We start from the raw sequence: 24,927 nt of genomic DNA, 5'->3' as shown, positions 1-24,927 counted from the left end.
TTCTTTATTGTCTCTATTTCAGTTTTTAGGTCTTGAACTGTTTCCTTGATAGATTTGTTGATAACTTGTATTTTTTGGTTTGTTTTTTCTTCCATTTCTTTATGGGATTTTCTCATGTCCTCTTTGAGGTCCTCTACCGTTTTTCTGAAGATGTTTTTAAGTTCATTCTCTTCTGGTTCATCTGCATTGTGATGTTCAGGTCTTGCTGGTGTATGGATCCTAGTCTCTGGAGGTGTCATATTGGAATTTCTGTTGTTGAATGTGCTTTTACCTTATCCTCTTCTCATCCTTTCTTCTGGTGGGTGTAGCAGGAATTTCTTGCTCTCCTGATGGTTATGGGACCAAGGTTCTCTTCTGGTAGATGCAAACAGATCCAATACTCTGATGTCTATCCTCTTCTCGTGGATGGATGTGTCACTGTTACTGGGGCGTCAGCAGTGTTCGGGTGTCTTGGATCCCTCTGGGCCGGAAGATGGAGACAGAACTGCCACTAGGTGCTCAGTGTGTCGGATCCTGCTGCCAAATTCGGTCTGGCACGCAGATCACTCGGCATCAGATGACTCTGAGCAGTGAAGACAAACGGGAACCGGAAATAGCCCCTGGCCTACCTGGGCCATCGGATGGAGGCAGAGCTGCCCCCCGGACCTTGGTGTGTCAGATCCCGCTGCCAAATTCGGTCCGGCGTGTAGATAGCTTGTGTCAGATGACTCTCTGGATATTTTTTTATAATTCCCTCTCTCCATCTAATGTGGAATTGAGTTTCAGTATGTTTATGTGGTGGATTACATTTATTTTTTTGTGTATTAGACCGTCCTTACATCTCTGGGATGAAGTCTAGTTGAACAAGGTGGATAATCGTTTGGTTGTGATTTAGATTTGTTTTGTACGTACTTTACTGAGAACAAATTTTTAAATTAGCAGTCATTCATTATTCAAATTATTTATTTAGTTTTGTTTTTTGATTTTGTACCAGGGTTATTGTTGCCTGTACAAAATAATATTAAATGATATTTCAGTTTCTATTTTACTGATTAGTTTGAGGAGTGGTGTTAAGAATTTTTGAAGGTGTGATAGAGTTTTGCCCTCTACCCATCTGTCCCTGGGATTTATTTGACATGGAAACTATTAATTACTGATTCTATTTCACTAGGGGTTACGGATCTATTCAGACTGGCCTTCTGATCATTGACTTTTATGCCATATATAAAATAATGCATCCATATATTATAGTTTTCCAATTTGTTAACATGTACATTTTTAAAGCATATATGTATGATTCTCTGAATTTCTTTAAAGCCTGTTGCAATGTCCCTCTTTTCTTTTCTTCTCCAAATTCTTTTTTTAGAACAAGGGCATGATAGTTTTTAATAACCAAAATTCTTAGTTTATGTTAAGGTTCATTTTTTTATTTTATGTTTACTCTGATATACCATCTTATACTTGTCAGAGTGGCTAAAATCAAAAATACTGAGGACAGCCACGAAGCTTCTTCTATGAATGTGGGAATGTCAAAAGCGGGCTAGGTTATGTGGACATCACTAGTGAAACTTAAAGCATGATGGGTGCATTTATGTAGAGGACTTGAACTGGGCAGGTGGTTGAGGGAAGTTTTATTGTGAGGGGATTCAGCAGGGGAAAAGTGTGTGAGCTCCTAGGCAGGAGCTCATATGTGAGTGAAGGGATGATGTTGTTAGATGGGATTATTTGGAGAACAGAACAAATCTATTATAAGGATGTGCATTTAGTGCTGTAATTATAGATCAAGGAGTATCAGAATCATGCTGGCAGGGGAGGTACTGCAGACCATATTATCAACTGGAACATGATCTGAGTTTACTGCACTACTATTTAGAAGTATGGGGTTGGAAAGGCAGACCTGTTTCGGAAGAAAGAACTAGGAACATATGGTACAGGGACTATTTGATCACAGTTATTCTGTGGAGTGAAGTGATGAACGTGGCTAGTGAAAAGAGGTCAAGATCACCAGTAAAGTCTGATATAGGACCTGCAAATAAACACGTGGTGTGTTCAGCTGGTACAGGGAGCCATGTATCTGGAGGACGCTGAAGGGAGATTAATCAAAGTAACTGTAAGTCAAGCTGTGCCTGGGACTGTGAGGAGGAAGATGGCATAAAAGCTTATTTTGAAATTCTGCTCCATAGGGTGCAGAAGACCTGGGAGTCCATGGGCACCTCCAGGCTCTACACCCTGTTGATGGTGCTGCAAACTCAACAAGTTTTCCTGGGTATAAGGAAGATAGGCTTTGATGCTGGCCACTGGGATGACTTTGGTGTCAAAGTGCAGGAAGCAGACACCATTGAGGAGAGTGCTGAAAGGCATCTTCAGGAAGAGAGTGGTCTGACAGTGGATGACCTACACAAGGTAAGCAACATCTCATTTGAATTTGTGGGTTCCTCCAAGCTGATGGATGTACATATCTTCTCTACTCTCCATGTGCATGGGATGCCCACAGAGAATGAAAAATGCACCCTCAGTGGTTTTAAATGGACTAGATCCCCTTTGCAGACATATGGACTGATGACAGCAACTTGTTCAAAGAAGTTCTGTGGGTACTTCTGATGGGGAATGTACTTCTTTGTATGTTTATCTTATTGATTGTTGAATAAAATACTGTTTGGCCAATGGCAAGCAAGGACTAGGAGTCAAAGAGGATTCTGGGAAATGTAGTAGAGAAGTGATGATCCAGGCAGGAAGTGACATGGCAAGGAGACTCATATCTAAGCGAGGAAACAGGAAGTGTGCCTCTTTTCCCCTCTGCTCTTGCTCCAGTGGCACAATGTGATCCACCGGCAAGGAGGGACACCAATAAGGCATTCCATAAGATAAGTCTTATAAAATATATAGATTTATGATAATTAAGACTGAGCTAGCAGATGAGAAGTCCTAGTCATTGGCCAAGCAGCTTTGAACCTAATACAAGTTTCTGTGTATTTCTGTGTATTCATTTGGGCCTAACTTGGGCAGGCAGCTGGCGTAAAGCTCACACGTGGCGGTGGGGCTCAGGCGGCTTTTGGTGGAAAGATTTATTGTAACAGAATGGTGTCAGTGAGCAGGATGACTCCACACCCCAAGGTTCCCAGAGAAAGAGGGAAACCTGCCGCCACAGCCTGCCCTATTGGGCAGCTGAGAGGCATCGAAGCAGCTTCCATATGCTCTCACCATCCTGGCACTTCTGGAGTTTAGACTCGGCACTTCTAAGATGATAAAGACAGATCCAGATAAAAACAACCTCTAAAGGTTTACACTACATTTAAAAATATATGTAGGCTTGTGAGAGAAAAAGTAACAGGAAGAAATAGAGTAGTTGGTGGTTGTGGTGGCCAGCGCCGGTAGGATTTGCTGAAGGAAGCAAAGGCAGGCGGACTTCCACAGAGAAACCCTCTTTCAAAAAAAAAAAAAAGAAACAAAAGGAAATAAAAGTATAATAGTAAAAAGCCACCTAGAGATGAAAAATACACAAAGAATCTGGATACTAAATGCCATACTGTTGTCTTTAAATTGATTGCCCAGGAAAGACTGCTGCTAAAATACATTTGATTATGAATGCTGCTAAATTAATCCAACTTATACATTTTAAAAATGCTCTAACTTCAAAATTTAAGTTTAAGGACAGGCTACTTAGAAATAAAGGTTTTGCTTGTATTTCCACAGAAAATGAAAAGCTGTGGATTCCTTCCGGACTAATAGGGTTTGATCAAGCAAGACCCCCTGAAGCTGAGATGATACAGCCTTACAGACTACAGAAACAAGGACTTGGTCAGGTTTCTATGTTTTATCATGATCCCAATGATATGAACATCGCCCCCCAATCATCGGGAAGCAGTTTAGAAAGAACAACACCCATATTCCCAAATATTGTTTATAAATGTTTTTTTTCATTTAAATGGGGTTGGTTATAAATGATAATGAGCATAGTCAATTTTTTTTTAAAGAAAAAAAGGGGAATAGGATATAGGAATGAATACTTTGCATTGGTATAGATTTTCATTTATTGATACAACTTTAAGGTTAATTTTGTGATATGTATATGTCTCCTCTTGTTTAGGTATTGTGTTTATACAGATCTTTTAAAATGATATACATAATTAAATACAGGTTATATAGTTACCTATAATAGTCAGAACTTATAATTAGGTTAGTTATGTTTTCTAGATTTACAGAGATGTATTTGAGATGGTTAGGTATTCTTCAAACCTTTTAAAGACCTACAGAAATATGGCATTTAAATGGTTTAGGGTTTTTCTTGGCAGTGAGACACAACTGCTCCTGAAACACCAATTGCATCAGAAAGGAGGATGGGCATCGAAGAAACTCGTTATGGAGTTTGCTTTCAACATGGCAAGATTAGCCAATTGGGCAAGAAACTGCTCTTCCCTGGACTGTTTGTTGCTGTATAAACTGGACATACAGGACCCACAAGAAAGTGAATGCTGAACTTACAAAACAAGACAGTACTGAAGGGTTCCTGTTGACGTGCAGGACCCACAAGAAAGTGAAATGGAGAAGTGTGCCAGACACACTGTGGCCTATGGGCTAAAGATGGATGCCCCAATGTTACAGAGGAACTTTGGATGACTGTCCAGGTAGTGGATGTCTCTGTCAATTCTAGAGTTTATATATTATCCTTCTATGGTCTTTGATAGAGTTAAAGACAGATAATTATGGTTATAGTTTTCTTCAGTTATTATAAAAGATCAGTTACCCTTCTTTTTATTTAGACAGAAAAGAGGAGATGATGGGGAATGTACTTCTTTGTATGTTTATCTTATTGATTGTTGAATAAAATACTGTTTGGCCAATGGCAAGCAAGGACTAGGAGTCAAAGAGGATTCTGGGAAATGTAGTAGAGAAGTGATGATCCAGGCAGGAAGTGACATGGCAAGGAGACTCATATCTAAGCGAGGAAACAGGAAGTGTGCCTCTTTTCCCCTCTGCTCCTGCTCCAGTGGCACAATGTGATCCACCGGCAAGGAGGGACACCAATAAGGCGTCCCATAAGATAAGTCTTATAAAATATATAGATTTATGATAATTAAGACTGAGCTAACAGATGAGAAGTCCTAGTCATTGGCCAAGTAGCTTTGAACCTACTACAAGTTTCTGTGTATTCATTTGGGCCTAACTCGGGCGGGCGGCTGACGTAAAGAGCACACGTGGCGGTGGGGCTCAGGCGGCTTTTGGCAGAAAGATTTATCGCAACATACTTCAAGTTCCAGTATCAGACCTTGACTACTCACTGCATGAGGTGGATGAATTCTAATACATAGGTCTGGCCAGTTCTGGCCACACTCATGTTGCTACACAGACAAAAGGTGTCGGTCCAAGGGTACCTCAAGGAGGGACTGGTATTTTCTGTGTGCAAGATGTTGGGGTTGGACTATGAAATTTCACTGACAGACTAATATGCTTGAATGCTTTGTCTCCTCCCACTGTTCCTGTTTTGGAAGTTTGTGGCAACTTTAGCAGACAGATCACTTATGGGGAAGTTGAGTCACTGGGGGTCAGAGAGACATGGGATGGGACTTAAGGATCTATAGGTAGGCCCCACATCCTGTCTGTTCTCTGTTTCCTGATGATGTGACCAGCCACCTCATACTGCTGCCACTATAACTTTTCTTCCCTAATGGACTGTATCCCCTCGATGGATCCATTAGTCAAATATAAGCTTGTTCCCTTAAAAAATCAGGTTGCAAAATTTTTGTAAGCAATGAAATGGAGCTGTACCTGCAAGAGAAGCTGTGATTTGAACAGTCTGGGTCCTGGGAAACAATCAGGGAAATCTGGTATAGGAGTAGACTCGGTAGTTCCGGGTTTCAGCATGCTGCACTCAAACTCCTGAGATCCCATCAGGCACACCTAGTGATAGATCCACATTTCCAGAGCTAAACAAGAGAATTGTAATGCAGCCCAGGTGTGTCTATGAAGGTACTTCCCAGGTAAATCCAGAGTAACAGTTGAATGACCAGAGATAGAAGTCCTAGTGTGGGAATGTCCCTTTATGAGCAAGTTCTGTGGCTCTCATGCAAGGAAAACAAAGAGCCATTTCTCATGTTTGTCCAGGCATTCATTTTTGAAGTTGAAGCATGGAAGCTGTTGTCTGGGTGGTACGGGAAAGGCATCACTTGGAAGAAAAGTGAGCTGTGTGACTACAGTTAAGCCTACTTGTATACATGGTACAGATCATCTTGATTCTGGATTAATGTGGTATGAAATGAAACAGCAAGATATGGATGACCAGATCTAAAACTAGAAGGGGGGGAGTGACAGGGGCTGAAAAGGTTCAAGGGATCTGATGAGAACACTACATGTTTCTATCTGAATTGAGAATCATGAGTTATACCTGGGGTTGCGTTTTTAACATGTGCAAGCTCTATTCTGGGGATCTTTATAAGGTATGTCCTCTGGGGGAACCTACATTAGGTGGGCTAGCTCTGGATTCTGACAAAGCTGCTTCCAGGAAACCTTTTGGTACTCAGAGAGCAAATATGTTATGCAGTCTGCAAACCCAGGGCTAGAGCATTAGACAAGAGAGCATGACAGATTCTGGGGAGTTCCATCAGGCATAGCTAATATGCTTTCTCTGCATCTGCAGGTAGGCATTGGATAGTAGAAATGTTGCAGGACTTCTTTCTGAGGAAGTCAACAGGGGAATCTATTGCAGGAACTTCATCTCCACACCTAGACTCGAGAGTGTGGTGAAGGCACTGGTACACAAGACTGGCAGGGCACACCAGGCCAAGCAAGTGTTAGATTCCTGAATGCACTGTGTGGAATTGAAGCATGGAGATGAATAGGGTGGGCTTGGATTTGGTGATGCTCAACAGTGTAATCTGTTGTAGGAGTTGCATGATTCGACACAGGATTGCAATTGCAGTTTTGAGGCTAAAACATGACATTCTTGGGGAATCCCCCAGGCAATGCTATTGTATGATTTGTCTATTCAGATGTGGTTGAAGTCAGTTGACTGTCATAAGGTAAGCTGTTGTGTGATTCTGCACCCAGGTTTAGGAACTGGACTGTGGAGATTATGCAGCAGTATGTGGTTTGAGGGACACTCACCAGACAAAGCAGTTATGTGGCTGTGTGATTAAAGTAGGCCTGGGAAAATGGAGATAGTTCTGACAGCTTAGAGTCTTTGAAGAAGTTAAATTGGCTAAGCAAATGTGTGCATCCACAGGTTGGTATCAGCATATGCAAAGCATAGGGCAGAACCAGTTGTCATGGTAGACAACAGACAACATCAGTGAAGGAACTTGTGTCACAAGAACAAAGACAGGAAGTATGGGAATGGCACCGGAAAGAAGAGAATCTGGGGCACATCAAGCAATGATTACTTGATCAATGCTCCTACAGAATGCACTAGGGAGTGTGGATACAACACATACATGCTTCATTCTTATGGCGTCACCCTGGAATGCTGGTAGAGAAACTGTATGACCAGCGTTACTATTGGGAGTGTTAGCTTTCTAAACGTGGATCAGATGTAGTCGAGAACACCATGTAAATCTGATGATGGCTCTGATCATCAGGCCATGCAGTGTGCAGAGTTTTCTGGTAGGGCTGGCATTAAAGGAACCCAGTGGGCAGTCTATTTAGAAGTGACAGGGTCAATATGTCTTTGTGTATATGAATGTCCATGGAGGATCAATTTCTGTGTGTCTAACCAGGAAAATGAAAAAACAAGTATGGCCATAGCCACAACTCTGTGTGATAGCATGGAGAAAGCTCATGTAGGATGTATTCTATGAGAACTCATTAGGGAAATCTGGAGCCTGAGGTAAATAACCAAATCTAAACCTGAGAGTACAGAGAAGGTACACATAAGTTGTTGGGGTTGGGTGGGTATTCTTCAGGAACTATATGTTCAGTGCTAAGTCTGGTGATGAATGATGATTACAGGCCTAGTTCTGGGAACTTTACTGGACAATATTGGTATGCCATTTAAGCATTCAGAGGTAGGGCAGGATTATTGCTATGGCACAGTCACGGTCACTTCCTGCACTATTTAAAAGGTAAGCCAACACTCAAAATTCACTACCAAAGCAAGGCAGAGGTAGGAACACTGCTAGAAGATGGGTTTCTGTAATTATCAACAGGCAACCAGGGTACTATTGGGAGTGTGATAGCAAAGGCCAGCTTGACTCTGGTGCAGACTAACCAAGAAAACTGAGGGGGAACTTACTTTCCTAAATTAGTCCAGGTACAAATGGAGGTGGTTCCAGGTGGTTCTGAGGAGATCACCTAGCAAATAACATGCATGAGCGATACATTTCATGCTATGCCCTTTAAAGTGGAGATGGAACAGTTGAACTTGATTTGGGTCAGGGGTTTGCTCACTAGAGACAGTCATATAATTAGCTTACGTGTCGATCATTGAAGGAACATAGGACAGGAATCAATGGAGAATCCTGAGGCGGGACCAAATGCTGAGACCATGGAGGAACTCTGGTGACTGGCTTGCTCTGTGTAGATACTGCAATTACTTTATAACCCAGAACCACATTTACAAGTGTGGCACCACCCACAGAGCCCTGGGTCCTCTTTGATCAATTATTTTTCAAGAGGCTGCTCTACATATATTTCTACAGTAGGCGAATTCCTTGAAGGCATTTTCTTAACTAAGATTTACCTCTTCTCAGATAGCTCTAAGTTGTCAAAAATAAATCACAGCCAGACTCCACAGCAACCTGAAGAAAGGACTTGTTCCCTGTACCATGATCCACATGGTATTGAATTTGTGGCAAGGGAAGATCAAATATTATGGAACCAGGCAAAGTGTGTCAGAGCTGAAGTTTGGCAAGGGGGTCTAGAAAGGCTCTTGCATGAAGATGTAACGAAGTCCATGCTGCAGTAGGCACCCAGGGTGGTGAGGATGCAAGAATCATGACATGCCTCTTGGTGGAAAATTGCATGTGTGTAATATAGACAGCTCAAGAAAGAGACAGTATGCTACAGTCAACAGAGATGAAGGGGATTAGGCCCTTTGAAGGCAAAATGACTTCCTCATATTATTATGTGATGTGGAGATATGGAGCTGCTGGATTTGGGGATTGCTCTCATGGATTTACTTTTTTTTTTTTTTTGTGAGCCCTTGCCTTGATATGTCCCAAGTCCTCGCTTTCATAACCGTATTATTTACTCTCTATCATCTTATGTTAGAAGTATGCAGTAGATTTATGAGTGTCCAAGTTTTCATACTTGAAAAACTGGCCTGAGTCTCAAGAGACATTGGACTTTTGAACAAATTTGTGACTGTTAATGACTATGGATAATTTTAGAGATGGCATAAATTTCTTTTTCTCTTTGAAATTGCCTTCATTCTATTGATACCAAGCATGAACAGGTAGTATGATTGGAGTTAGTGGGAGTGTGCAGTGGGTATGTATGTTTGCTAGCAAACATAATGGAAATTGGAACCTAGTGATTCAGAAGGTAAAACAAGAAAAATGAGTCAGACCGGAATTGGCTGTGGATACAGATGGTGCCTCCCAAGACTGTTAGAGCTGCAGAAACCACAATTAAGTAGGATCTCACCCAGTGCCGGAGGTACCATCATGCCAAGGACTCCTCTAGTTCTGTGGGCACAGGCACAGGAGAGAGGAAAGGAAACATCTCCAAGCCATTCCTTATGGCTGAGGTGGGCAGTACTAAACCAACTACCATGTATGACTCATCCAAGATGCCTGGATTTTGGTGATTGGGCATGATTGGGATAAGAGTACAAGGTAGGAAGGTAGAAGACATGGAGAGGTTGGTGAGGGACAGACAGATGTGAAATATCTAAACACATACCTATGGCCTTCAGATTTTAACATATGAAAACATTCCAAGAAAAGGACACTTTAGACAGATACAGGAGGAAGTAATTTAGAAAGGCCCAGAGAATCAAGTTGATGCTTTATTTAGAACAAGTTGATAACTACAGTATTTCTGTGCATGAATAGGAAATTTCTTCAAGGAACCTTCTGACTGATGCTGCAAATGCAGGAGCCCTCACTTCAGGTCTCTTGATCAGCCACTATGCAAGCAGGCTGGGCCTTCAACTGACTATATAGTTTCAAAGAGCTTATCTCAGGGAGAAAGAAGATCAAACCAAAGAATGATGTGGTAGTTGTCAGAACCCCTATTGGGAACACAGCAGAATAGTGTTTGTATATTAAGGCTTCTTATTTAACTGGGAAGTCAGGTGGAAAGTCAAGAGAGGTTTGGCCCAATGATTTACAAAGTGGTTCCAGCTCATGGAAACAAATGTGAAGAGGCTGCTAACACACAAAACTAAGGCACAGTCCTTGTAACAATAAAACTCCAACTCTATGAATGGCAATTTCATGTGGCTGATTTTAATGGGATTGCACCAAAAAAACAGAACTACAGGGTTCATTAAATTGCCCACAGACTCAGGGTTTGTGCATACTGACATTCAGTTGAAATGGTCCAGGTGGAATTGATAGGGGTATGCACCAGCATCTTAACTGCAGTCCCTGAGACATTAAATAGTTGAGGGTAATAAGGTTCCCATGGTCCAAAGGACACAAATTGAACAAACTTGTTGTCGAATTCCCACAGGTACCAGCATTAGCTGTTTGCAATGTCTATTTCAAACACCAAAGCTGATAAACTTCTATGGAGTCCTCTCAGCTTGAAGATGCACTCCATGGTGTTGGTAAATCTGAAGATGATATTTAATGCAGCTATTGTCAAGTCAGAAAAACAAAGTAACATGGGAAATCAAAATAAGTTGTGTTTTACAGAGCTCTCCTACCTTGTCCCTGCTGTCACATAGTTGTGTTTAAGTAGTCTATCTGCATGTTAGGGTTCAACATTCTACAGACAGGAGTAGAAGAAGCCGTAAACTCCTTGAATATAACAGAAGATCTCTCTATGATAGGTTTTGGTGGAAGTAGGTCCATAAGAGTGACATACATGTTCCCCTAGCAAAGCGGAAAGGGAGAAGATCTCCTGAGCTATTTGCGAGCATGAGCATAGGGGAAAGTGTGTTAGAAGAAAGAAAAGGACTATGCAGGGGAGGGGGACAAGAACCCCTGAACAAAGTGGGAGCATGGGGCCTGGGTGGGGAAGAAGGATGTGGGAAGGGAAAAGGGGGGAATGGGGCGGAGAACAAGAGGACTGAGACAGGGAGGAATAGAGGAGAGCAAGAAAGGAGATAGAGGGAGACAGTACAGGTATGGAGAGAGATCTGGCACAGAGGAAATGTTAGGGGATCCACAGGGATGACCCCACCTATGAATCCAAGCAGTGGTAGAGAAAATACCATTGATGCCCTTCCCCTATAATGAGATTGGTGTCTACCTTGCTTACCATTCCTAGAACCTTCATCCAGTAGCTGTTTGAAGCAGAAACATGCACCCACAGCACTGAATACCCCTGGAATCCAATTGTGGAGAGGGAGGAGGGATGAGCAAAGAAGCCAAGAGGGTCCTTCAGAAACCCCCAGAACAGCTGACCTGACCGAGTGAGAACATGGAGACCCTAGTCATAAAGCTGGGGAAACAGCATTGGACTGAGCTAAGCCCTCTGAATGTGGGTGCCAGCTAGGAGTCCAAGACAGTCTATGGGACTCAAAACAGTCTTTAACCCTAGAGTACAAATGGACTTTGGTTTCCCATTTCCTATGGAGGGATATTATTGCAGCCCAGATACAGCAAGGAGGGACTAGGCCCTCCCCCAAACAATATGACAGACTTTAAAGGTCCCTGGTGGAGGGCCTCACTGTCCCTGGGGAGGAGTTGGGGGATGGGTTGGGGGGGTTGGTGGGGAACATGGGAGGTTGGGAGGGTGAGGGAATGGGGGTGGATGGATATGTAAATATGAGTGGTAATTAAAGAATTTGAATAAAAATTATTTCATTAATATTTAAATTTACAGGGAGCTATGTATCCTTCTTTTCATTCAGTACAATTACAGTATTTTGAGATTCACCCAGGTTGCAAATGATAACACTGTGTCTTTTGTTCAGAGTAATACTGTTTTTAATTAATAGTTTTAGTAGTTTACAAATGACTGATATAATAGTGTCAATGAAAAATATGTGAGAAAAGTAAATTCTAATGTTGATTTCACACTGTATAAAGTATCAAAAATTTTGGTGAAGACAAAGCATTACTTCATTGAGAAATATTTCTGAATGCTAGGTGTTAAAATTGTGGTTTTGGTGCCAAAGGGTGTCCACCCAATATGACCCAAATGTCAAGTGAGAGCATGTCACAGTCAAGTAGGTTGCAATAGGAAAATCTTTTAGTCAAGTTCCTTCCCTCTCTTTTTCTCATTATCTACATCTTCTTGTTTTTGCATTATCATTTCATGATTTTTTAATATTCTTAGTATAGGCATATTAACAGAGTTGTAATTCCATCCTTTCCTCATAAAAACTTCTTGAGTATATTTGGCATAGCATAGCCCTTGTGTACAATGAAATCCTTAAAGGCAATTGTTCCATAGAGATTTTAAAGTACATCTGGTTTGTAAAAGCTTCTACCTTGAATTTCAAGCAAATTCTTAGGGTCAGTTATAGGCTCTTTACTGGCTATTGATTTCAACTGTTTGGGTTTTTGATATGATGGCCCATATTTAAACTTCTCCTTGGTGGACTTAACACGATCATGTGGTTTTTGGAGTTCCATCTCAAATATTGATGATGCCGGTTTGGAGAATCTGATGTCCTTCTCTTTGCTTAATCCTCTGAAGTACTTGAGCTTGGAAGGAGGATGACAGACTTTCTTGTCTGAGGATTCCTTGCAACTTGGTTGGTAAGCACGGTTCATCTCAAGTTGTTGCAACACACCCAAGTTTCCCAGCACTTCATTCCATTCATAGATAACATTACCTCTTCTTTGTGGGAATCTATGCTTAAGAGAGTCAAGCAAATTCTGATTTCTGGATGTGTTTCTAGAAAGAAAATTTCCTTGACATAACCTGGAATTCTCAGCAATTCCCAGATTGAATTTTCTGTGAAGGCATTTTCCATTCTTGCTGTTCTTGTTTGCTTCCCTTTGATTTTCCAAGTTGGGCCACTTATTCAGATTCCAGTCATGTTTTGGCATCTGCAGCAAATTTATGAAGTGGTTTTCAGCATCATCTTCCATCTGAAACAAATGATCCAGATTGTATTGGGTCCTTCTGCTTCCTTTCTGATCCGCTGACATTGAGCAAAGCAGTCCCAAATCCCGGGACAGCTTTCTCCGTCTTTTATTGGTGACAGTACTGGGTGGTTCACGACAAATTCTGGGGAACAAGGTTTCCTGCATGGTTTGTGACAGTATCTCTTCACATGGGACATAGTCTCTAGCAAAGTCTTCCTGCTTTTCATGAGAAAACAGCCAGTGTTTGCCCTCCATGAAAAGAGGCAATGCCAGTTGCTCCTTCTTTTGCTTCAAGACACAGTTGTGCCTGGTCACCTGACCAGGTTGGTTCTCTGGCAGCCTCTGGTCCCCCATGGTATCTCTGGCTCTGAGGCCACTGCTCAGAATTAGTTATTGTTTCCCTGAGGATGCTTGGTTGCTAGGAAACTTTAGATTCTACATTGATGAACAAGATGGAGTGCCCAGGCCCCAGTTCCTCCAATTCTATTCTACATCATGTGAAAACAATACCCACTATGGATAGACTGGACTTTTAAACCCACCAGAAACTTAGGATAATTTTCAATTTTTCCACACATTCCTAGTATGTGGTATGGTTAGATCTTTCAGTTTGGGAATATGTTAATGTTGGTGCAGTGATATGTCATTATGGTTTTTATTTGCCTTTTTATATAGCCAATGATACTGAATGTGTCCATTGGCTGACTTCTCATTCATATTTCTCCACTGGCAAAGTGTATATCCAGTTTTTTTAACCTCTTTAGTTTATAGTGATTGTAAGATACATTTCACTGAATTTTGACAGTTGTTTGTATTCTGGATTGAATTGCTTTATCAAATACATCACTTGTAAACTTTCTTCTGCCCCCACCCCCATCATTTGTCCTCACATTAGTCTGTTTCAAAGAGCAGAGTACCCAACCTTGCCGAAGCTCCCTTCACTCAGTTAGTTCTTTAATAAAGTATTGTTTTGAAATGACATTAAAGAATTTTTTCCTTTGTAAAGTTCACACATTTTAGGTTCTTCCTTTTCTGGTTTTTAGAGACAGGGTTTCTCTGTGTAGCTTTGGAGCCTGTCCTGGCACTCACTTTGTAGACCAGGCTGGCCTCGAACTCATAAAGATCTGCCTGCCTCTGCCTCCTGAGTTCTGGGACTAAAGGCGTGCGCCACCAGTGTCCAGCCTGCATTTTAAGTTTTTTTTTAATCTAATATTTATTTCTAGGTTTTGCAAATTACCTATTGAAATTTAATGTTTTTGGATCATGAAGATAAGGATTAAAATTTCTTTCTTTTTTTTTAACCTATGATTAGATATCTGAAAAGCTTTTGTGGCAAAGGGTAAGCTGTTACTCACTGACTGTACTTTTTTCTGTGTTCTTTCTGATATCATGATTTTTTTAGTATTTTCAGCAAGCAATTCTGTCCTGCTGCTTCCTATAGAATTACAGCCTTGAAATGGAGCTGTTAATTTAGCCAACTGTGGTTTTTCCTTCCAAGGCTTTTGTGGCTGTTGTTTTGCTGGAACCTTTGAATTTTTGTGAGAACTTTTAGCACTGTTTACTTAATGTCTGCAAAGGATCTCATTTTGATTTTGATGAGGTTTCTGTTGGTTAGATGGATTAATAAGGATAATTGACATGTTAACTGTTTAGGATCTTCTGACCTATGAAACAGGTATATCTCCATTTGTGTATATGTTTTTCTTCTTTTGTTAACATTATTTTGTCTTATGGGGTATATGTCTATCACTTATTTTTTTCTCTAGCTTTTTCTTAAATATTCCACATCTGTGGTACAATGAGTTGTATTGAGAATGTGTTTAGGTGGAGGGAAAATGTATTCTGCTGAAGGTCTTATTTGCTACTGATGAATTTTTTCCTGTGTATGGGAAGAACATGGGGTCATCTGACTACAGCACAAGATTGGAACTTCTTATGTAACTTAAGATGGCCTCAATCAATGCAAACTCCTGCTTCAGCCTCCTGAGTAATGGATAAGTTTTGCAATGTGTAAATTGTGTATGTTTTTATCTCTAATAAACTCTGTGTTAATTGCTGGTAGTGCTTTGAACAGGCGGTCCCATTGCTTTCTGACTTGCAGTGGTTTTGGTGGGTAGTCTGATGATACTCTCCATTTTGTTTACTTTTTTACCAAAGCCATCATTTTCTCTATTTGGCCAGGCATGGTGTGGATACAATGATACCTGCCATTTCTACATGGTGTTTTTTTCTGGATCAAGTTACTTACCTGAGTATCTTTAACTTAAGTGCTAGCACAAGTATCTGCCTCTGTTCCTCTTTCTTGAACTTTTTTCTTTTTCTTTTTCTTTAAATTAGAAACAAGCTTCTTTTACATGTCAATCCCAGTTCCCTCTCCCTTCCCTCCTCCTCTGACCCCCACTGACCTCTATCCCAACCCCTTTTTGCTTCCCAGGAAGGGTGAGGCCTTCCATAGGGGATCTTCAAAGTCTGTCATATCATTTGGAGCAGGGCCTAGGCCCTCCCCCGTGTGTGTAGGCTGAGAAACTATCTCTCTATGTGGACTGGGATCCAAAAGTCCATTTGTGCACTAGGGATAAATACTGATCCACTACCAGTGGCCCCATAGGTTGTCCAGACCTCCTAACTGACACCCATGTTCAGGGGTTCTGGAACAGTCTTATGCTGGCTTCCCAGGTATCAGACTGGGGTTCATGAGCAACCCCTTGTTCAGGTCAGCTGAATTGTTTTTGTTTTAGTTTTTGAGACAGGGATTCTCTGTATAACAGTCCTGGCTGTACTGGAACTAGAACTTGCATTGTAGATCAGGCTGGCCTACAAAGATCTACCTGCCTCTGCCTCCTGAGTGCTGGGATCAAAGGCATACACCACTACTAGCTAGATTTTTTTGAAGAAATACAGTAAATTGAGACATTTGTGGGGCTCTTTATTTATTTATAACCATTTTCTGTTTTAATAAGGATCAATCTCTGATGCCTGATAACCAGTGGCTGCAAAACTTTGTCCTATGCATTTCCACCATTTTTTTTTTTGCTACAAGAAAAAATAAATGTAGTTTGTTTTATTTGATTGTGCTGAGAAAAGGAGTTGTAATTTGCTTTCATTGGTCTGTTACCACTAATTCAGTGAAGTTGCTTTGAAGTAATCAAGGTAATACCACCCTGTTCTAACTCCACTTTGTGTTTTCTTTAGATGGTCTCAGCCCAAATCCCCTATCTGTCTGTCAATAAAAAGGACTTCAACCTTTAATTGACATAATCAGCATGGCTTTAAATAACAATCCCACTTGGATTATTTCATTGGTGGTCCCAGAAAGGTCTCTCACACACCATGGAACTCAGCCTTGTTCCTAGCCTTCTCATTCAAGGAGAGGTTGCAGAGGAAGCGTCTCCTGATAAATGTTTCAGGTTCCCAATCCTCTCACTGAGTCTAGACAGGTCTAGAATGACAGCTGTTTTCCAGAACATGAAAACAAAGGAAGACCTTCTAACACTTCTATGAGGTAAATCTGTATATTCACTTCTGGTTCTAGTTTCAGGTTCTTGTTAAGGAGGATGAGCCCCAAAGGCATAGGTCAAATTCCGGTGAAACATTTTCTTTTGGAGAAGGGAGATATTGAAGACCCTCCTCACTGTGTAGGAAGAAAATTCTGATGAGAAACTTTTCCCTAGCCTTTTCAAGCTAAATTGGGACATCAGTAGTGAGGAACTCTGTAGTCTGGTTATGCTTCTCCTGAGAGATTTGGTTTTGCTTTTGCTTGAATGAATGGGGTGAACTGTGTGAATGACTGAATGCTGAGAAAGCTTGGCCCAGAAAGTTGTTTCTTTGATTTTTTTTTATTTTGTCACTGATGTTTCTGTTTTGTCTTGTTCTCTCAAAGGGGAGCATGCTATGATAGACTTATTGATTGAGATTTTGCCAGTTTTCCTAGATTCTGCCACTGTGTGTCACTCTCCATATACCAGTTTTCATTTGGCTTTTTAAAAATTCTTCTTTCCATGCCCATCTCCCCCTCCCCAATATCCACCCTCCATCTTCCCTCAGAAAAGAGCAGGCCTCCAGGGATATCAACCAAACATGGCATAATATGCTCCTATAAGACCAGACACATACTATCACATCAAAACTGCTCAAGGCAATCCAATAGGAGGAAAAGGGTCCCATAAGTAGGCAAAAGAGTCATTGACCACCCCTGCTACCACTTTTAGGAATCCCACAAGAACAATAAGCTACTTAGCTATAACATATATGCAGAGTACCTAGGCTAGACTACAACAGACTTCCTGATCTCTGAGAGCATCTGTGAGTCCTAGTCAAGTCATTCTGTGGGCTGTGTTCTCATGGTGTCCCTGACCCATCTGGTTCCTCCACGGACTCCCCAAACTCTGCTTACTGTTTGACTGTGAGACTCTCCATCTGCTCCCATCAGTTGGTCAGCTGCTGGATGAAGTCTTTATTGTCTCTTTAATGAAGATTTTGAGAGGCTCTGGACCCAGAACCTCACAGGAAGGAAAAACTGTAAGTCAAAGGTTTTGTGGATGGGTTGGTGTCCTAATCCCTTGACTTCAAACCTTGTCTGGTTACAGAAGATGACCAGTTTAGGCTCTCTGCATCCCCCATTACTAGGAGTTTTTGCTTGGGTTATGTTGTGTGATATTTTGTTTGTTTTCTGACAAATAAGTCTTGCCTGGACATCCGAGGGCAGAGCTAGCCACTAGTTGAACATAGAAGTTGGGCAGTGGTGGCGTATGTCCTTAATCCCAACACTCCCTATCAAGGCTCACTTGGAAGGCAGAGAGAGAGGAAGTGATAAAGTGGGGCAGAAACAGGATCTCAGTCCCCTTTTGAATAGAGGAACAAAGATGGGTAGGAAGCAACTGGCAGCTCTTCCCAGTTCTCAGATGTTTCAGGTTTCCCCCTAATATTTGTCTCCTGATTTTTTTAATTAAGATTAACTAGATTCATGCTTCAGAGGTTACTTGATCAAAGACCTCAACATAAAACCAGATACACTGAACTTGATAGAAAAGAAAGTGGGGAATAAACTTTAACGCATTGGCACAAGAGACAACTTCCTGAAGAGAACACCAATAGTGCAGACACTAATGTCAACAATTAATAAATTGGACCTCCTGAAACCGAAAACCTCTGTAAAGCTAATGACACCATAAATAGGACAAAAAGGCAGCCTGCAGAGTGGGGAAAATTTTTTACAAACTTGACATCTGACAGAGGGCTAATATCTAAAATATATAAAGAACTCAAGAGCCCAGCCAGAGACTTCCAGCAAGCACCATAGTCCTTTTCTCTGCCCACAGGATGAGATAATCTTGAGCCTGTATACTGCCTGCCCTCCAGTACCCTGCTTGGAGCCACCTGAGGCCTGGGGACTGTGGATCCCATTCCGGCGGGGTCCTGCCCAGCCAGAGACTGCCAGCGACCTAGTCCCTTTGTCTGCCAATGGGAAGAGGAAGAGGAGAGCGGTCAGAGTATTAGACATGCTTATACACGCCAGAAGGGAAGCTTGGTCCCATACCCACCAGGAGAGGAAGAGACTCTTTCTGCACTGATTGGAAGAAGGGATGGGAAGAAGACAATATAAAAACATATGCAACAACAGAAAAATGAATATGATACCACCAGAGTCTACACCAGTAAGACCTGAACATCCCAAAGGAGATGAAACAGAAGAGGATGACCTTGAAAACTACTTCATGAAAATGATAGAGGCCCTCAAAAAGGATATGAGAAAATGCCTTAAACAAATGCAAGAATAAACAAACCAAAAATACAAGAAATCAACAAAACTCTTAAGGAAAGCCAAGAAAAAAAAAAACAGTTCAAACAATCCAAGACCTGAAAACTGAAATAGGGACAATAAAGAAAACACACGCTGAGAGAAAGCTGGAATTAGAAAAACTGGGTAAAGGGTCAGGAACTACAGATGCAAGCATAACCAACAGAATACAAGAGATGGAAGAGAGAATCTCAGGCATTGAGGATACACTAGGAGAAATAAATTCATCAACCAAAGAAAATCTTAAGTCCAGCAAATCCCTAACACAAAATATCCAGGAAATATGGGATACTGCGAAAAGACCAAACCTAAGAATAATAGGTATAGAAGAAGGTGAAGAAACCCAACTCAAAGGTGCAGAAAACATTTTCAACAAAATTATCGAAAACTTTCCCAACCTAAACAAAGACATGCCAGTGAAAGTATAAAAAGTCTACAGAATACCAAATAGAGTGAACCACAAAATGTTCCCTCAGCACGTAATAATCAAAATCCCAAACACACAGAATAAGGGAAGAATATTAAGAGCAGCTAAGGAAAAACGTCAAGTAACATAAAGGCAAACCTATCAGAATTACACCTGACTTCTCCATGGAAACCCTGAAAGCCAGAAGGTCCTGGATAGATATTCTACCACAGACTATTATACCCAGCAAAGCTTTCAATCAATATCAGATTTAATCAATGCATAACCACTAATCCAGCCCTACAGAAAGTACTGCAAGGCAAACTCCAATCCCAGGAAGTTAACTACAACCAGAAAAACATAGGCTATAGATAATCCCACTTTACCAGCAGCCAATAGAAAAAAAGGGAAGGCAATCCACACATAATTCCACCATCACCACCAAATCCAAAACAAACAAGAATCAACAATCAATGGTCATTAACATCCCTCAATATTAATGGTCTTAACTCGCCTGTAAAATGTCACAGGGTAACAGAATGGATACGAAAACAGAATCGATCCTTCTGCTGCATATAAGAAACACACCTCAACTTCAAAGCCAGATGGTATCTCAGAGTCAAGGGTTAGGAAAACATTTTTCAATCAAACAAACCCAAGAAACAATTGGGGGTAGCAATCCTAACATCTAACAAACTAGACTTTAAAGTAAAATAAATCAAAAGAGATGAAGGTCATTTCATATTCATCAAGATGAAGTCTCAATTCTGAACATCTATGCCCCAAATACAAAGGCATCCATGATCATAAAAGAAGCATTACTAAAACTCAAATCACACATAAAACCACACACAATTACAGTGGGAGACTTCAACACCCTGCTCTCACCACTAGACAGTATCACAAGACAGAAACCTAACAAAGAAATAAAGGAACTAATAAAAGTTATGACCCTGCTGGGCATTGGTGGCTCACGCCTTTAATCCCAGCACTCAGGATGCAGAGACAGGCATGTCTCTGTAAACTCAGGTCAGGAAGGACTACACAGTAAGACTCTGTGTCAAAAAACAAACAGCAAAATCAAGTGGATTAGGAACACATGAACTACCATCATGAACCTTCGTCTGGCTGAGGCAAGGACTTGCAAAGATGAGCTTATTGTTGGCCCTGGGGTATGAGATGAGGAGAAACTCAGGGTTTGACCAATGTGTCACCATTTTAAAATTCAGATTGGACATTGAGAAACTGACAGTGGGGCCAAACCACATCTCCCCCACCCCAAAATCAGTCCCTTGGTGTTGCTTTCTATAAAGGTGTGACCCCTATCCCAGGTCAGCCTCACAGGTTGATATCTGAGCCTTATGGACAAAGAATTTCAGGGGAAGGAAAAAAGATGTTTTCCTTGGGGTCACTGAGGGGGCCACCACAGAGCAAGGGTCCAAGATGGCTAAAGAGGAACATGTCCTGGCTCTGGTCTCTTAAAAATGAGAGGAAATTTCATGTGGCTTTGAAATTTCAATGTTTTGTACCCTAGTCTACCCAGAGAGACTGACCCCAGGACATTTACTGCTGGGAAACTCCTCAGAAATAACCAAGAAGACCTGAGCATAGATCAGAAACATAAATATCTCTACAAACCAGGCAGTTCAAAGTCAGGGATAGACTTGGGAGATGGAGATTCCTTAACACATCTTGACATTCCATAACAGTCTGGTTTATGCTTTAAAGCCTCATCAAATGGAACTTGTGGAAACATCTCTCTCTCTCTCTCTCTCTCTCTCTCTCTCTCTCTCTCTCTCTCTCTCTCTCTCTCTCTCGTGTGTGTGTGTGTGTGTGTGTGTGTGTGTGTGTGTGTGTGTGTGTGATGTATACGTGTGTGTTCCCACATCCATGCAGCTTTTACATATTTTTCTTGTAATGTTTTATTTTCTGGTGGCACTTTACATCTAATTCTCTAGGCAAACACCCACTGTGTATTAAACCTCTAGGAATAGTCTTCACATCCACTAAGATATATGCTGCCCCATTTCCCTTGATGCACACAGCCCCCTTGCCCTCTTTTATTTCCTCTACATTTTCTAGAGACACCATTAGAAGAAATATTTCACTTTCACCTAATTCCATAATACAAAAAGCAATTGCACAAATACGAAAACTGGTAACTGACCCTTGAACCTGATGTCTGGGAAACAATTGGATATGGAGACAATGGGGAGCAGATAGAATGCTAGTGAGGTAAATGAAGAGACCTCTAAAGAAGGCCCCTGGGGCCCAGCCTCGGCCTGCTGTGACCATGTGGAAATTCAGGAACCAGAAGGGCCAGATCTTAAGAGATTTAAAGACAAAAAGGAAATTGGAATTCTTATCTGAAATTCCCTAATCTTTAAATGCTGGCAACTAATTCAAAACAGTATTTTAAAACCCCTTCCTTATAAGCTAACTAGATACGACCCACTGGCATTCAGCTGTGACATCTGTTCTGTATTATACAGGTGGGACCATGTGCCTGTGAAACCTGAGTTATTTCTGTTAATGTGAGCTCATTTGTTCCCACTGGAGGGGAGACAATTAGTTTATAAAAGGGAGAATCAATATAAAAGTTTATTAATGTTGTTCATCACATGAATAGGACTCAGGAGACCCAGCAATATAATTACCCTGATAAGATGTCCCCTGATGGGAACTCAGTGACTAGAAATACAAGGTGACTTTGGTGACATGATAAATGGCATTTGTCTCAATCAAACTGCAATGTGATGCTTGATGATGAGGAAGGGTGAAGAAGAGATATGGTCTTTAATAATAAAATCATCTCTGTGAAAACAAGGACTTTTATAATTGTGAGTAGGAGAAAATAATGGGAGAAGAAAACAGGCATACATTTGGATAATCTAATATATATATTAGTCATATATATATATATATATATGACTACCTAAGAAACCACAACTAATGGGCTGAAAAATGTTTATAACTAATAAGGGAATTCAGTAAAGGAACTGTATACAAAACAAACATATGACATTCAGTTGTTCTCTACACACCAGCAGGGATGAAGTAGAAAATATAATATATATAAAAAATAGCTTATTTTATCCACCCCAGCAACAAAGGCACCTGGGAATGAAACAGGCAAGGAGCTCAGAATAGCCAAAACAATCTGGGGAAAGGTGAAAGGTTAGAGGACTCACGTTTCCTGGTTCCAAGACAGACAGAAAAGCTACAGCAGTCACGACATTGAGGTTCTGGCATGAGTGACAGATAAGAGGGATAAGATGGAAAGTCAACATTTAAACCCTCACTTTTCAGTCAGTTATTTTTTTTGACACAAGTGCCAGAACCATTTGGAAAGGAAATGAATTATCTTTTCCACAAATAGTGCTGACGCCGTTGGATATCCATATGCAAAGTGGCAAAGCTGGCACACACCACACACAAAACTTAATTCAAAACAGTTGAAAGACCTATCAGAGCTAAGACCACAAAACTCACAGAAGAAAACATGGCTATAGATTTTGGTGACTGGGTTAGATTAGATTGGGTTAGAAATTATCAAAAGCAAAAGCAATGGAAGTGAGAAATTACGTAGGCATCACGAAAAATGAAAACTTGTGAGCTTCAGGAACACCATAAAGTGTGGTAACTAATGCCTTTAATCCCAGCACTAGAGAGGCAGAGGCAGGTAGATCTCTGTGAGTTAAAGGCCACACTGGTCTACAGAGGGAGTTCCAGGACAGCCAATGCTTCATAGAGAAACTCTGTCTTGTAAAAACAAAAGCAACCAAACAAAAACAGAAGAAAGAAAAGAGGAAGGAAGGAAGGAAGGAAGGAAGGAAGGAAGGAAGGAAGGAAGGAAGGAAGAAAGAAAGAAAGGAGGGAGAGAGGGAGGGAGGGAGGGAGGGAGAGAAGGAGGGAGACTGCGGAGATGGCTCAGTGCTTAAGAACACTTGCTGCACGCTTACAGAGGGTCAGGATTGGTTCCTTGTACCCACACAGTAGCTCACAGTGGACTGTAATGCCACTCTTAGGGGATCTGATCCCCTATTCTAGCCTCCTCAGGTACCTGCATACATGAGCACATACACACACACACACACACACACACACACACACCCTGTCTCCAACACACAGATAATTAGATTTATTATTTTTTTTATTAGTTCAAATTAGCAACAAGCTTTCTTCACATGTCAATCCCTTCTCCCTCTCCATCCCTCCCTCCCTCCAACACTCCCCCCACCTCACCTGCCCCCTCACCCATCCCCCCTCCACTCCCCAGGCAGGGTAGGACCCTCAATGGGTTCCCCAAAGTCCACCACATCATCCTGGGCCGGGCCTAGGCCCTCCCCCGTGTCCAGGCCGAGAGAGCATCCCTTCACATGGGATGGGCTCTCAAAGTCCCTTCTTATACCAGGGAAAAATACTAATACACTACCAGGGGCCCCATAGAGTGTGAAGGCCTCCTCATTGACATCCATGTTCAGGGATCTGGATCAGTCCTGTGCTGGCCTCCCAGACAGTCTGGGGTCGATGTGCTCCCCCTTGTTCAGGCCAGCTGTTTCTGTGGGTTTCACCAGCCTAGTACCGAGCCCTTCCATCTTCATTCCTCCCTTTCTGCAACTGGGTTCCAGAGTTCAGTTCAGTGTATATCTGTGGGTGTCTGCCTCTGCTTCCATCAGCCACTAGATGAGGGCTCTCAGTAGGGGTCCCATAATTAGATTTTTAAATCTTTTTTTTTTTGAGAAAAAGAATACCATAAGAAATTGAAAAGGTAATACAGAATGAGAGATTTTTCCAAGTCATGGTAGGAAAAGATAATTTGAATATGGAATAGATCAAGAATGCTTACAACTACCAGGCAGTGGTGGCACACACCTCCATCCCAGCACTCAGAGGCAGGCAGATCTCTGCAAGTTTGAGGCCAGCCTGGTCCTGTTCCAGGACAGCCAGGGCTACACAGAGAAACCCCCGTCTAAAAAAAAAAATCAAAAAAACAAAAAACAAACCACAAACCAGCAACAACAACAAAAGAATTCCTACTACTCAATAATAAGTAATTTTAAAATGTGTAAAGAGTCCAAATGGACATTTCTCCAAAGAGAATGTGTGGAAAGTCAAGCATGTGAAAAATGCCCAACGTTATCAGAAAGCTGCAAATGAAAATTGCAGTGAACTATTACACACTATTACTGAAAAGACTAACAGATGTTGACAAGGACAGGAAAAAGTAGAACCCAGACTTATACTACTACTGGCACAGACAGCTTGGAAAATAGTCAGGTAATCCCTCAAAATATTAAAAATAGAGTTCCCACAGAACTTAGCAATTCTAAGCGTAGATATAAACTGAAGGGAAATAAAAACACATGTCCACACTAAACCTTGCACATGAATGTTCATAACAGCTTTGTTCATGACAAAGACAGAAGTAATACATATGTCCATCAATTGATAAGTAGATAAATGTACTGTGTGTGTGTGTGTGTGTGTGTGTGTGTGTGTGTGTGTGTTCACGGGAGTGTGACTGGGCCTAGTGTACTCTAGGCTAGTGGTCTATCCTTGAGTTCACTTGCTCTCTTGCTCTCTACTCTCCCACCCCTCTG

At 41.4% G+C, this 24,927-nt stretch overlaps 2 pseudogenes; both read right to left on the bottom strand.

Moving 5' to 3' along the window:
- Positions 1-10,019: 10,019 nt before the first annotated feature.
- Positions 10,020-10,743, bottom strand: LOC118238267 (annotated as a pseudogene).
- Positions 10,744-12,276: 1,533 nt separating this feature from the next.
- Positions 12,277-13,475, bottom strand: LOC100750638 (annotated as a pseudogene).
- Positions 13,476-24,927: the final 11,452 nt, after the last annotated feature.

Source organism: Cricetulus griseus, chromosome 7, assembly GCF_003668045.3.
Source record: "Cricetulus griseus strain 17A/GY chromosome 7, alternate assembly CriGri-PICRH-1.0, whole genome shotgun sequence".
NCBI classification, from domain to species: domain Eukaryota; kingdom Metazoa; phylum Chordata; class Mammalia; order Rodentia; family Cricetidae; genus Cricetulus; species Cricetulus griseus.
This window is presented reverse-complemented; position numbering and strand designations above follow the sequence as displayed.